The sequence below is a fragment of the Myotis brandtii genome, unplaced genomic scaffold, assembly GCF_000412655.1.
Source record: "Myotis brandtii unplaced genomic scaffold, ASM41265v1 scaffold2579, whole genome shotgun sequence".
Lineage (NCBI taxonomy): Eukaryota > Metazoa > Chordata > Mammalia > Chiroptera > Vespertilionidae > Myotis > Myotis brandtii.
Genome location: NW_005359798.1, coordinates 1 through 12,616, shown reverse-complemented (window position 1 = coordinate 12,616; position 12,616 = coordinate 1).

Sequence of the window (12,616 nt, the reverse complement as noted above, 5' to 3'; positions counted from 1 at the left end):
CTTTTTATACTAGAAACTTTTATAAAACATCCTTAAAGTCTATCTGAAGATGGCTGCTTGAGCCAACTTGTCTACCTTCCCAGTGATCCACTGAAATGACAGAAGAATTAATAAAGTACAGATGTTTCTGACTTATAATGGGGCTGTGCCCCAATAAACCCATCATAAGTTGAAAATGCATTTAATATTGAACATTATAGCATAGCCTAGCCTACCTCAAACTTGCTCAAAGCATTTATACATTAGCCTCCAGTTGGGCAAAATCATCTAACATAAAACCTATTTTATAATAAAGTTTTGACTATCATGTAATTTATGTGTAAACACAAAACACAATATAAAAACCCCCCTGAAAACACAGTACAAGAGTATCAGTTATTTACCCTCATGATTGTGTGGCTAATGAAGCTGTGGCTCACTGCCACTGCCCAGTATCACAAGAGAGCACCGTATCAAATATTGCTAGCCTGGAAAAACATCAAAATTCGAAGTACTGTTTCCACTGAATGCATATTGCTTTTGCACTATTGTAAAGTTGAAAAATTGTAAGTTGAACCATCATTAGTCAGGAAACCATCTGTATTGGAAAATAAGAAATTCTGAAGAATTCCGTAAAAAAAGAAAGAAGTTCAGATAAGATTTAAAAGGGTGAAGGGAACCAGAAGCCAAAATAAGCAGGAGGAATCAACTAAGAAGATAAGAGTATATCCAGAGAAACTCAAAGCAGAGCATAAACGGATGGAAAAAGCAAGAACTACCCTCAGAACTAAAGGGCTATTGGGCCTACAACACTCTTACACCAGCAGGTGGCACTCTAATAACCTTTAATGACTGAACTTCCTACCTACTACCTAGGAAGGGCTCCCTAGGATAGGTGTGGGTAATGCTGAGAAAGGAGCATATCAGGGTCTGAGGTAACCTCAACCCATCACAGTAATAATGAAGGAGAGAAGCACATTTGTAAAGAGGGGACTAGCTCAGCCTATCTGTTCCCTGGTTAATCACCCTAAAGAAAAGAGGATGGTCAGAGTGTCCTACCCCCTTAGTGTCTGAACCAGGTCCCATACAGTGATAACTTGATTCATACATTTTATGAATATAATATTCAGATAAAACTGTAAAGCACATAATATGTTGCCCAGAGCACCATTGGCCTATGTCATTGGTTCAAAAACAATGTTCCCACAAGCACATGTTTCCCTAGGAAAGAATAAATCTTAATAGAGCCAACAGAGTGAACTGATCTGGACTAAATCTAGGCAATATTATGGAGCCAGGGTAGTTTTCTCATTGTCTCTCAGTTTCCTTTCTTCCTCTGTCCCCCATCCAATACTTTCCTGATTTCTAAAGTCTAGTATTCCATCAAAAGTAGAAAAGTTATGACGACTGTGGTTCTCATATGTGGTTGGTTGGCTGACTTTCAGTGTAAATGTCATACACCCCTAACAGTGCCTCAGGTCCCCACCATCCTCTTGTGAGAAAGAGAGACTAACAACACAAACTAAATCTAACAAAAAAGGTACAAACTTTGGATGTAAGCAATAATAAAACATCAGAGAAAACACAAAAATACCTTAAAAATGGAGACATAGCCCAGGTTCTTGGATGGAAAGACTTGGCAGTGTAAAGATGTCATTATCCCCCAAATTGATCTGTAAATTCAGAGGAATTCCAGTCAGAGTCACAATAGACTTTTTAAAAAATCATGGAGCTTAACCAGCAGATTCTAAAATATAACTTATGAGTGGATAAAAAGCTGTGGTACATTTACACAATGGAATACTACTTGGCCATAAAAAAGGAAATGTTCCCTCTTGCAACAGCATGGATGTATCTGGAGAGCATTATGCAAAATAAATAAGCCAGTTCGAGAAAGACAAGTACCATATGATTTCACTCATATGTGGAATCTAATGAATGAACAAAATGAACTAACAAACAAAATAGTGTCAGATTCTTAGAGAGGAGAGTGGGTTGGAGGGCTAGATGGAAAAGATGAAGGGATTAAGCGGGAAAACAACACCCTTCATAGACATAGACAACAGCATAGTGATCACCAGTGGGGAAGGGAGTGGGGGGGGTAGAAGAGAGTATAGGGGGGATAAATGGTGATGGAAGGGGACCTGATTTGGGGTGGTGAACACACAATACAATGCACAGATGATGTATTATAGAATTATATACCTGAAACGATATACTTTTTTAAAAAAAATATGTTTTATTGAATTTTTACAGAGAAGAAGGGAGAGGGATAGAGAGTTAGAAACATCGATGAGAGAGATCGATCAGCTGCCTCCTGCACGCCCCCCAGTGGGGATGTGCCCGCAACCAAGATACATGCCCTTGCCCGGACTCAAACCCGGGACCCTTCAGTCCGCAGGCCAACACTCTATCCACTGAGCCAAACCGGTTCGGCTGAAACGATATACTTTTATTAACCAACTAGTAGCCCTGCACACGAATCTGTGCGCCAGTAGCTTTCTGCAGGGCCTGGCCGCTCTGCGCCCACTGCCCAGAGGCCCATTTGCAGCCAGGTGTGGAACACCAGGTGCAGAACACCCCCACTGGCCTCTCTGTGCCTGCTTCCCAGAGGCCCTCTGTGGCTGGGTGGAACACTTGCCTCATTGCTGCGTCAATGAAGCAAGCATTCCACCAGGCTGCTCACACTTGCTGCTCTCAGCGGCCACCCCCTGCTGAGACTGGGGGACTCTGGTGGGGCTGAGAGGACTGGGCGCCACCATCTTGTGGCTATGGGTGCCACCATCTTTGTGATGGAGTGACAGTTAATTTGCACATTACCATTTTATTAGATAGGATGTCATCCCAATACATTCAATAAAATAAAATGTACCTGGAGAGGCAAAGAGCCTACAGAAGGATGGAGTGGGAGGACTTTCTTTCTGGATAATCAGTCAATTATGGAGCTGCAGTTCCTGACACAGGGTCATGCTGAGATGGAAGAGAAAGCAGAGAAACAGATCCCCCCACACAGGAACTCTTTACATATATCTGATGTGGCCCCCAGAGCACTGGGGACAAAAAGGCCCATGCACCATCAACTTTCTCCTTTAAGATGACTACAGAAACCCAGTCTCTCACCTTATCTTCCTTTACTATAGACTCTATAGTATAGAGCTCTGCACACAGTCAAGGCCTCATAAGTGCCTTGTGATAAATGGATTGACTTATAAACTGTAACATCCGTCTACTTGACTACCCTCACGAAGAGATCTCCTGTCTGACACTTAAAATCTCTCAACTTAAGTACTCCTTTAGCCAGGATTTTCAACTTTGGCACCACTGACATACTGGGTCAAATAATTCTTTGAGGGGGTTGCTGTCCTATGCATTGTAAGATGTTTCACAACATCTACCGACTAGACTCAGAGAACAGACTGAAAGGTGTCAGAGGGGAGGGGGTTGTTGAATGTTGTCTGGGGGGGGGATAAAATTTTCACTCCTTTCCCCCCTACCATATTCTCGTTTATGATGTCACATCCTCCTTGTGACTGATTTTATTTTTTTTATTGCCCTTGTGGCAGATTTTAGAATGTTCACAAATAACCTATAACCTAGCCTCCACTTATCCAAGAGGATTGCACAATCTCACCCTTATGGTCAGACTTAGCCATTTGATGACCCAGTTCATGCTTAGCCACACTCTCCTTTCTCTTTGCCAGGCCACCTGTGTGGCTGCTCTGTGTCTTTGGGTCCTGACATGCTGTTCTGTGTCCTTGGGTCCTGACATGAGGGTGTTGTAATGTGAAGAGCAGCCCCAGTTCAGCTGAGATGGACAAGAAACATGGATGATAAACTGTTGTTATCTGTCATTTCAGCATAACCCAGTTGGCTCTGAGCCCATATCCTTCCCCACCAGAATAAACCCTGGTGTGAAATAATAAAAAATACACATGCTGGCCTCTTCCCCCGCTTCCTGGCATAGGCCACCTAAAACCCTTGTAACTTCCTAAATGATAAGAACACTATTTGTTCTAATGAGGCAACTCTGAGGTGGCTCCTGAATGGGGGCTGTTCACAAGAAAGACCAAGCCATGATTAGAAGCTTAGAACTTTCAGCTTCACCTTCCATTCTCTTGAAAAAGAAGAGGGGCTGGAAATATAATGATGGATCATGCCTACATGATGAAGCCTAGATGAAATCCCAACAGTATGAGGTGCAAAGAGCTTCTGGGTTGGTGAATACATCCATATGCTGGGAGAGTAATAAAATCCAACACTACGGGGACAGAAGCTCCTGTGCTCTGGACCTTTCCAGATGTCACTCTATGTATCTCTTCATCTGGCTGTTCATCTGCATCCTTTATCACATTCCTTATTGTAAACATTTCAGCAATTGACTGAACTCAAGGAGGGGTCATGGAAACCTTGGATTTATAGCCAGTTTTTCAGAATACAGGGGACAACCTGGAACTTGCAATTGGCATCTGGCTGGGAGGAGCAGACTTGTAGGACCGAGTCCTTAACCTGTGGGCACTAAGCTAACTCTGGTTAGTGTCAGGATTGAATTGAATTGTGGAACACACAGATGATGTTGTACAGAACAGGTTAGTGTGGGGGGAAAACCAGAAGTGTTCTGACTGTGGTAGTAGCGTGACGCTAAAAAAGAAACACTGGAGTATTTACCCAAACACCAGGGATGCTTCCCCATCTACCCCACCCCTGGTCAGGCCTGGCTCAGGGAGTAATAAGTCTCAAGGTCACCATTTTTCAAGAAACTGCTTAAGAGAAAAATGAGGCCTCCTTTCACCTTCTCTACAGGACTCACAGAAGGGAGTCACCTGGAACACCCATGGGGACCACGAAGGGCTTTCCAAGCTGCAGGTTGTGACTCATAAACAGGCCAATAGAATGTTGTATGTCACTTGAGCAGAATTTCATGTCTTTAATGAATTACAATGAAATAGCATAGCGTATCACTGAACAATAGAAAATATCAGAGTATCACAAGTGCAAAGGGTCAGCTTGATTTCATAGAGCATTTGGTTTAGAGTCACTGCAAAATGTGTTGTGTATTGTGGGTCTTGGTGAAAAAAGCTCAGAAGGCTCCTCTTGTGATGCATGTACTGCTCTTTCTCACACATCCCTGCATTTCCCAATTCTCTGCTAGGAATGGGGATTAGCTATAGACCCAGTCTAAAAACGATTGAAACACAAACGAAACAGACAGGAGGGTACAAACAGTCATTTAAGACCTCATCAGAAGAGCATGTGCATCCACATGGGGCATCAGTTTGTGGGGGAGAAGGCTAATTGGGGGTGGGCTTGGAGCCATGTTCAGGCTGATTTCTGGGTTTGGGAAAAACCATAGTCTCTTGGCATCTCAAAATCTGGATCTGTCTCATGGAGCAGGGGGAGGAGGAAAGTATTATCTACCTTGGAACCAAAGGCAAATTATTCCCTCTCATGACTGCAAAGTGTTTTCAAGTCGTCCTTTCCTGCACTTGTCTCCCTTGCTGGGCACCCAGTCGGTGTGTACCATCTTCCCAGGGAGGAAGAAAAAGGAAATCTTTCAGGATCTATTCTGGGGATTCTCTTCTCTTTTCACATGGACAATCATGTACTCAAACTGCATTAGCAGAATATTGATTTGAGGAATGCAGTGCTGTATTAGGGTAAAAGAGAATTTGTTTCTGCTGAGGCAGAGGTGGAGCAGCATCCTCACTGACCCAGGCAGGACTCCCCTCTCACTGCTGAGCCAGTTCTGGGGGACCTCAGCCCTGGATATACCGACCCCTCACACCGTCCTCCCTGACACCCTCTCCTTTCAATGGCTGTGACAGCACACACTGGGTCCTTGGTCTCCCTTGCCTGTATGCCAGGCGCTCTCCCACGCACCCTGTGCATCTGTGTCCTTCCCTGCCCACACAATCACCAGGACCCTGCCTCTCCCTCTCTGTAAGCTGTGCTCTGGAGATTCCCAGTCTTGGAAAAATGATTCCATATCTTCTCCCCTGAGTTCTGGGACAGAGTCCAGAGCACCTCTGTCTCATTCCACACTATCCATAATGGAATACAGCCCCTGAGTCTCAGATCTGACAGAGAGTAAAGGCAAACCGTTCATCATATAAAAACTGGAAATATCCCCCAGGAGAATGTCAAGGTCAGGTGGGCAAGGGCATTTGTGTCTTGTTCCCTAATGTCTCCTCAGCACCATGGACAGCGTTCAGTACCCAGTACAGGGCTCTTAGGTGTTGGCTGAACAAATGAAATCTTTGATGCAGCAATTCCACTACTAAGTCAATGTGCAAATAAATCTCTCACACATGTGCACAGTGTTTGTGCACAAGAAGGAGAGGAAGAAACAACTGAGGAAAAAAAGTCTGTTTATTAACTGACAGCGAGTAAATGAATAATGGGGGTTTGCAACACAGAGCAACTGCTCAACAGGAAACAGCATAAAAGGAACATGCTCAGGACACTCTGATAGTGGAGAAGAGTAAGTAGAAGATGCTCATAGTCAAACTGTTACTGTGTGCGTGTGTGCGTGTGTAAACAAATGCAGAGAAAATCAAGAGCAGGTAGGAGATGCTCAAACCACTAGTGCGTGTGTGTGTGTGTGTGTGTGTGTGTGTGTGTGTGTGTGTGCGTGAACGCCTGTGTGTGTGTCTAAATGAAGAGAAAAGCAAGAGCAGGTAGGAGATGCTCAAACCATTAGTGTGTGTGTGCCTGTGTGTGTGTGTACAAATGCAGAGAAGAACATCTGGAATCCAACTACTGGAATGCCTTACCAGTCACATCTGGGGAGAGATAAGGGAGTACTCCTCTGTGCAGAGATACCTGACAGTGCCTGTTTCCCAAAGTAAGTGCATGGATACACGGAAAGGAACATACTTTAGGAATAGGTGTTACTATACACTATAAAACTAACATCTAACAGAACATTTGTCACATTAACATATTAACGTAGTGCTGAGCTTTTCACTACTGTAAACTCTTTCTTTTAGTTGCTGTACTGCTGATGGCCTATAGTTCATAGTCGTGCCCATGTTCATGAAGGGCCACCGGGTTCTGCTTCTCTTCATGGGCACTTGTCACATCCCTGAGGTGGAGACAAGGAGAGAGAAAGGAAATAAGTGGCAGTGAGCTCCCATTGCCTGATCCATTAATACCTAACCCCTCATCCTGACCTGCAGGACCCTGAGCACTCAGATTCCTCCCCACCTCATGCTGTGCATGCACCTCCCACTGCTCCTCAAAGCAAATCTTCTGCTCATGCCACAGGGACTCTCGCCTGTTGTATAAGTTCCTAGGCTAGAGGCAGCTGAGGCCTATAGTTCAGGAGCTGACCAGGAGGTGGAGCCCAGGGCATGCTGGGTAGGGAGATCCCTGGCTACATAGAGCAGGGAGTAGAAAGAGGGAGGGAAGCCTTGTCATTTAGTCTCAGTGCTGCACTCCAAGGGTCTTGGCAAAGGAACGATTTAGGAAAGAATGACAAAGTGCGACTATGAGAACAGTGTGTTTTGCAGCAGTGTGGGTTGGAAGGAAAGGCTCTTACATAGTTCATCATCTTCCTCTGGGTCACTGATCTCTTCATACACAACGTGGTTCTTTCTTTCCCTCAGCCTGCCGACCCAGACATTAGTCTCTTCTTTCTTGGATTCTGTGAGCTCCAGCACTGGGGCAGCAGCTTGAAAGGAACCTGGGACATTCAGAGTGAAAGTAACTTACCTGGAATCAGGACGAGAGCTGGAGGAACAGCTTTCTCCCAGACAGAAATCCTAGCAGAGGACATTGTTCCTCTTCTGATCCCTCCAGCCACAGAGCTAGCAGGCAGGGAACCATATCTGAATGTCTATCACCTGGCTCACACTTTTTGACCCACCTGGTGATCCCCTGAGACTCTGCCCCTCCCTACTTGCAGGCTCACCCAAGCCATTTCCAATGGCTTTTCCATACAAATGGCCTCTCTTGCCTCATGCTTCTCTCAAAAAAGCAGAAGCTGGCCTCGATGTGCCCCATACCTCTCAATATGTGGCCTCAGGCCCGGCACTAGTGGCAGACCACCTCGGATCAGAGTTTGGCCTCTCCTGGGCATCTCCAATCCCAACACTAGTACCAGCCATCTGTAGATTGCTTTGACATTCATGCTGGGTGGCCCCAGGCAGGGCATAGGCAGTGGCTGACTTTGCACCTCCCAGGAGGCTCCGAAGCCAGTGCATCCAGCGGTCAGCTTTGACCATGCCAGAATACAACCCTACCACCTCCAAGAGTGACACACTCAAGGGGCGGACTTGGTCAGCACCAAAGCCCCACTGAATCAAGTCCTCCTCCATAGTGTTGGCTCTTGTCCAGCAGCTCTTTTGCTGTAGTGGCAGCTGATCCTCCAAGGTGATTGGCCTAGGGCAGTGGTCGGCAAACTGCGGCTCGCGAGCCACATGCAGCTCTTTGGCCCCTTGAGTGTGGCTCTTCCACAAAATACCGACTTCTGCGCATGGGCCATGAAGTTTCAATTGCACTGTACGTGCATGCCCGCACATGGTATTTTGTGGAAGAGCCACACTCAAGGGGCCAAAGAGCCGCATGTGTCTTGCGAGCCGCAGTTTGCCAACCACTGGCCTAGGGGCAATCCCTTCCAGTGACACCATCATCAACCAAGGCTTAACTACAAAAGCATAGTGCAGAAGAGGAAGATGGTGACTGGCAAGAAAGCAGGGAGGGAGAGAGTGTGAGAGTGAGGAAGTGAAAGAAAAGTGTTTACATGTGGTGTGTGTGTGTGTGTGTGTGTGTGTGTGTGTGTGAGCTAGGGACAGTTAGATCCTACAGGACTTTTGGGGGCTGGCAGACCGGGCAGTCTTAGACTGCAAAACCCCGCTGCCACTGCAAACACTCTGGGGCGGCTGGCGCCCCAGAAACCACGCCATCTTGAAGGGCAAAACTGCTGCAACTAGGATCCTAGCCTCACCACCACCCAGACTGGCCTCAGATGCAAACTGGGACCCTACAGACACTCTGGACAAAGACCCACAACCACAGCTGCAGACGCACAGACACTGACAATCCAGATATCCCGGCTGCAGATTTCTGTGAGTCACAGAGTGCATCCCCCTCCCCGCTGACCCGCCACAGTGGCATAGGGCCTGCTCGACCCACAGCACACAAGCAGGCTTCCCGCCAACACAGGGCGGCTGTGCAACCTGGCACTCCAAGCAGGCCAGGGACCCTGATTCTCTGTGTGCGAGGTTGCACTGAGCATTAGTGACTTTGACTCTTGGCACGCGCATGCGGGGAGTCTTTTTCTTGTTGCATGCGTACGGGAACCCTGATTCTCAGTGCGTGCACACCGAGTGCCAGTAACTCCGATTCTCAGTGTGTGCGCGCACAGGAACCCTGATTCTTGGCATGCGTAGGAGGCCGCAACCAGCACCAGAGACTCCAATTCTCAATTCTCGGTGCATGCACATGGGGACCCTGATTCCTGGTGCATGCTTGGGGACTGTGATATTTGGCACATGCCCGTGGGGACTCTGTTTCCCAGCGCACGCATGCAGGCACCCTGATTCTAGGTGTGCGCACGAGGCCAAACTGAGCGCTGGGGACTCTGATTCTCAGTGCTTGTAGCTCCTGTCGATCCACGGCAGCCACGCGTCTCGGTGTCTGAGTTCTTCAGTGATGTTTGGGTGCCATGATGCAACCACTGCACAGGCTCCAGCACCTGAAATTTGGTGCTTGGATCTTCTGGTGATAGCTAGAATGGGGAGACAATGAAACAATTCCTAGAGGAAAGAAAAAGAGGAATAGCCAAGAAAGGAACTAAATGAAATAGAGGGATGCAATATGTCAGAAATAGAATTCAGAGTAATGGTCATAAAGTTCATAAACCAGATGAATGAGAAAAACCATCAACCTTTGAAAAAATCAGGAAGAAATCAAAAGTGATATAGCTACAATCAAAAACACTATGGGAGGTTTCAACAGTAGACTAGGAGAAGCAGAGGACTGAATTATTGAGTTAGAAGGTAAAGTAGAGAAACAAGCCCAATCTGAACAGCAACTGGAAAAAAAAAAGCAGGAGGAGAGCCTAAGGGAGTTTTGGGACGACATGAAACAAAGTAACATACGTATAGTAGGGGTGCCAGAAAGACAAGAAGAGCAGCAAGGATTAGAGAATCTATTTGAAGAAATAATGACAGAAAACTTCCCTGATATGGGGAAGAAAAAAGTCACACAAGTACAGAGAGTCCCAAGCAGGATGAACCCCAAAAGACCCACATCAAGACACATTGTAATTACAATGGCAAACGTTAATGATAAAGAGAGAATCTTAAAGGTTGCAAGAGAGAGACAGAGAGTTACCTACAAAGGATTCTCCATCAGATTATCAAATGATTTCTCAACAGAAACACATCAGGCTAGAAGGGAATGAAATGAAGTACAGATAGTCCTTGGGTTACGTCAGACTCGACGTACATTGTTTCATGGTTACGTTGCCATCTCCCATTTATTTCTAAAAAAAAAAAGTTCTGTCATTTTGACATATGTACATATGTGCTTTATGTTTTTTATTATTTCTTTATCACAAGATCAGGAATTATTATCTTTCTTTTAAAATTTTTTTTACTGTTTCACTTCATTACAGCTGTGTATGAGCTCATGTGAGTGATGTAGGTACTTTATGTAGGTGGGTTCCGACTTATGGCGAAAATCACATTACGTTGCACCTTAGGAATAGACTTCTGACATTACCTGAGGACCTACTGCATACAAAGTGATGCAAAACAAAGGACTGAATATAAGAATTCTCTATCCAGCAAGGCTATCAATCAAAATTAAAGGGAAAAATCAGGAGCTTCACAAACAAAAATAGGCTAAGGTAGTTTATCACTACCAAGCCAGCAATGTAAGAAATGCTAAAGGGAATGTGGTAAAAAGAGGAAATAGAAAGGAAGGAAAGAACATGGGCTAAAGAATAGAAATGTCTACCAACAATTACCTATCAATAATAAAATCCCATCTAATAAAGAGGGAATATGCTAATTGACCCTCATACCATCACAAAGATGGTGGCGCCCACAGCCAATAAGGAGGGAATATGCTAATTGACTGCCACGTCCTCAAAGATGGCAGCACCCACAGCCACAAGATGGCAGCGCCCAGTCGCCTCAGCCCCGCTGGGGTGGCAGGCATGCAGCAAGGCAGGCAAGCCTCGGATGGCTGCTGCCCAGCTGCCCAGGGCTGGCCCGAGGCACAGGCAAGCCTTGGATGGCGGCTGCCCAAGGCTCAGGTAACCAGGGCCGGCTGAGGCTTGCGCTGCCAGCAGTGGCAGCAGCAGAGGTATGATGGGGCATTACTTTCCCTGATCACTGGTCACCTCCCACCCCTGAGGGCTCCCAGACTGTGAGATGGGCAGGCCGGGCTGAGGGACCCCCACTCCAGTGTATGAGTTTTCATGCACTGGGCCTCTAGTTAAACATAAATGGATTAAATGCTCCAATAAAAATATATTGAGTGACTGAATGGATAAGAAAACTTGACCCATATATATGTTGTCTACAAGAGACCCACCTCAGAACAAGGGACTCACACAGACTAAAAGTAAAGGGATGGAAAAATATCTTTCAGGCAAATGGAAATGAAAAAAAAAGCTGGGGTAGCAATACTTATATCTGACAAAATAGACCTCAAACTGAAGGCCATAACAAGAGACAAGGAAGGCCACTTCATAATACTTAAGGGAGAAATTCAACAAGAGGATATAACTCTGGTAAACATATATGCACCCAATGCAGGAGCACTTAAATACATAAAAAAAGCTTCTGGAAAATATCAGGGGAGAGATTGACAGCAATACAATCATATTAGGAGACTTTAATACTCCATTAATAGCACTGGATAAATCCTCTAGACAAAAAATCAGCAAATAAACAGCAATCCTAAATGAATCACTAGATCAGATGGACTAAATCAACATCTTCAAAACATTCCAACCCAAAGCTACAGAATATACATTCTTCTCAAGTGCACATGGGACATTTTCAAAGATAGACCACATATTGGGACACAGCCAAAGTCTCTCCAAATTCAAGAAGACTGAAATCAAATCAAGTATCTTCTAGATCACAATGGCAAAATATTAGACATAAACTACAATAAAAACAATCCAAAAATTCAAATACTTGGAGGCTGAATAGCATGCGATTAAACAATGATTGGGCTACCAAAGAGATCAAAGAAGAAATAAAAAATATTCTTGAAACAAATGACAATGAAAATACAACAATCCAAAAACTATGGGACTGAAAGCAGTCCTGAGAGGGAAGTTCATAGCATTACAGGCCTACCTCAAAAAACAAGAAAAACTGGTAATAAACCATCTAACTCTGCAACTTGAAGAATTAGAAAGAGAGCAACAAGAAAAGCCCAGAGTGAGCAGAAGGAAGGAGATAATAAAGATCAGAGCAGAAATAAATACATAGAGACCAAAAAAACATTACAAAAGATCAATGAAACCAAGAGCTGGTTCTTTGAAAGGATAAAAAGATTGATGAACCTCTAGCCAAGCTCACCAAGCAAAGAGAGAGGACCCATGTAAACAAAATTAGAAATGAAAGTGGCAAAATGACAACAGATCCCACAGAAATACAAAGGATTGTTAAAA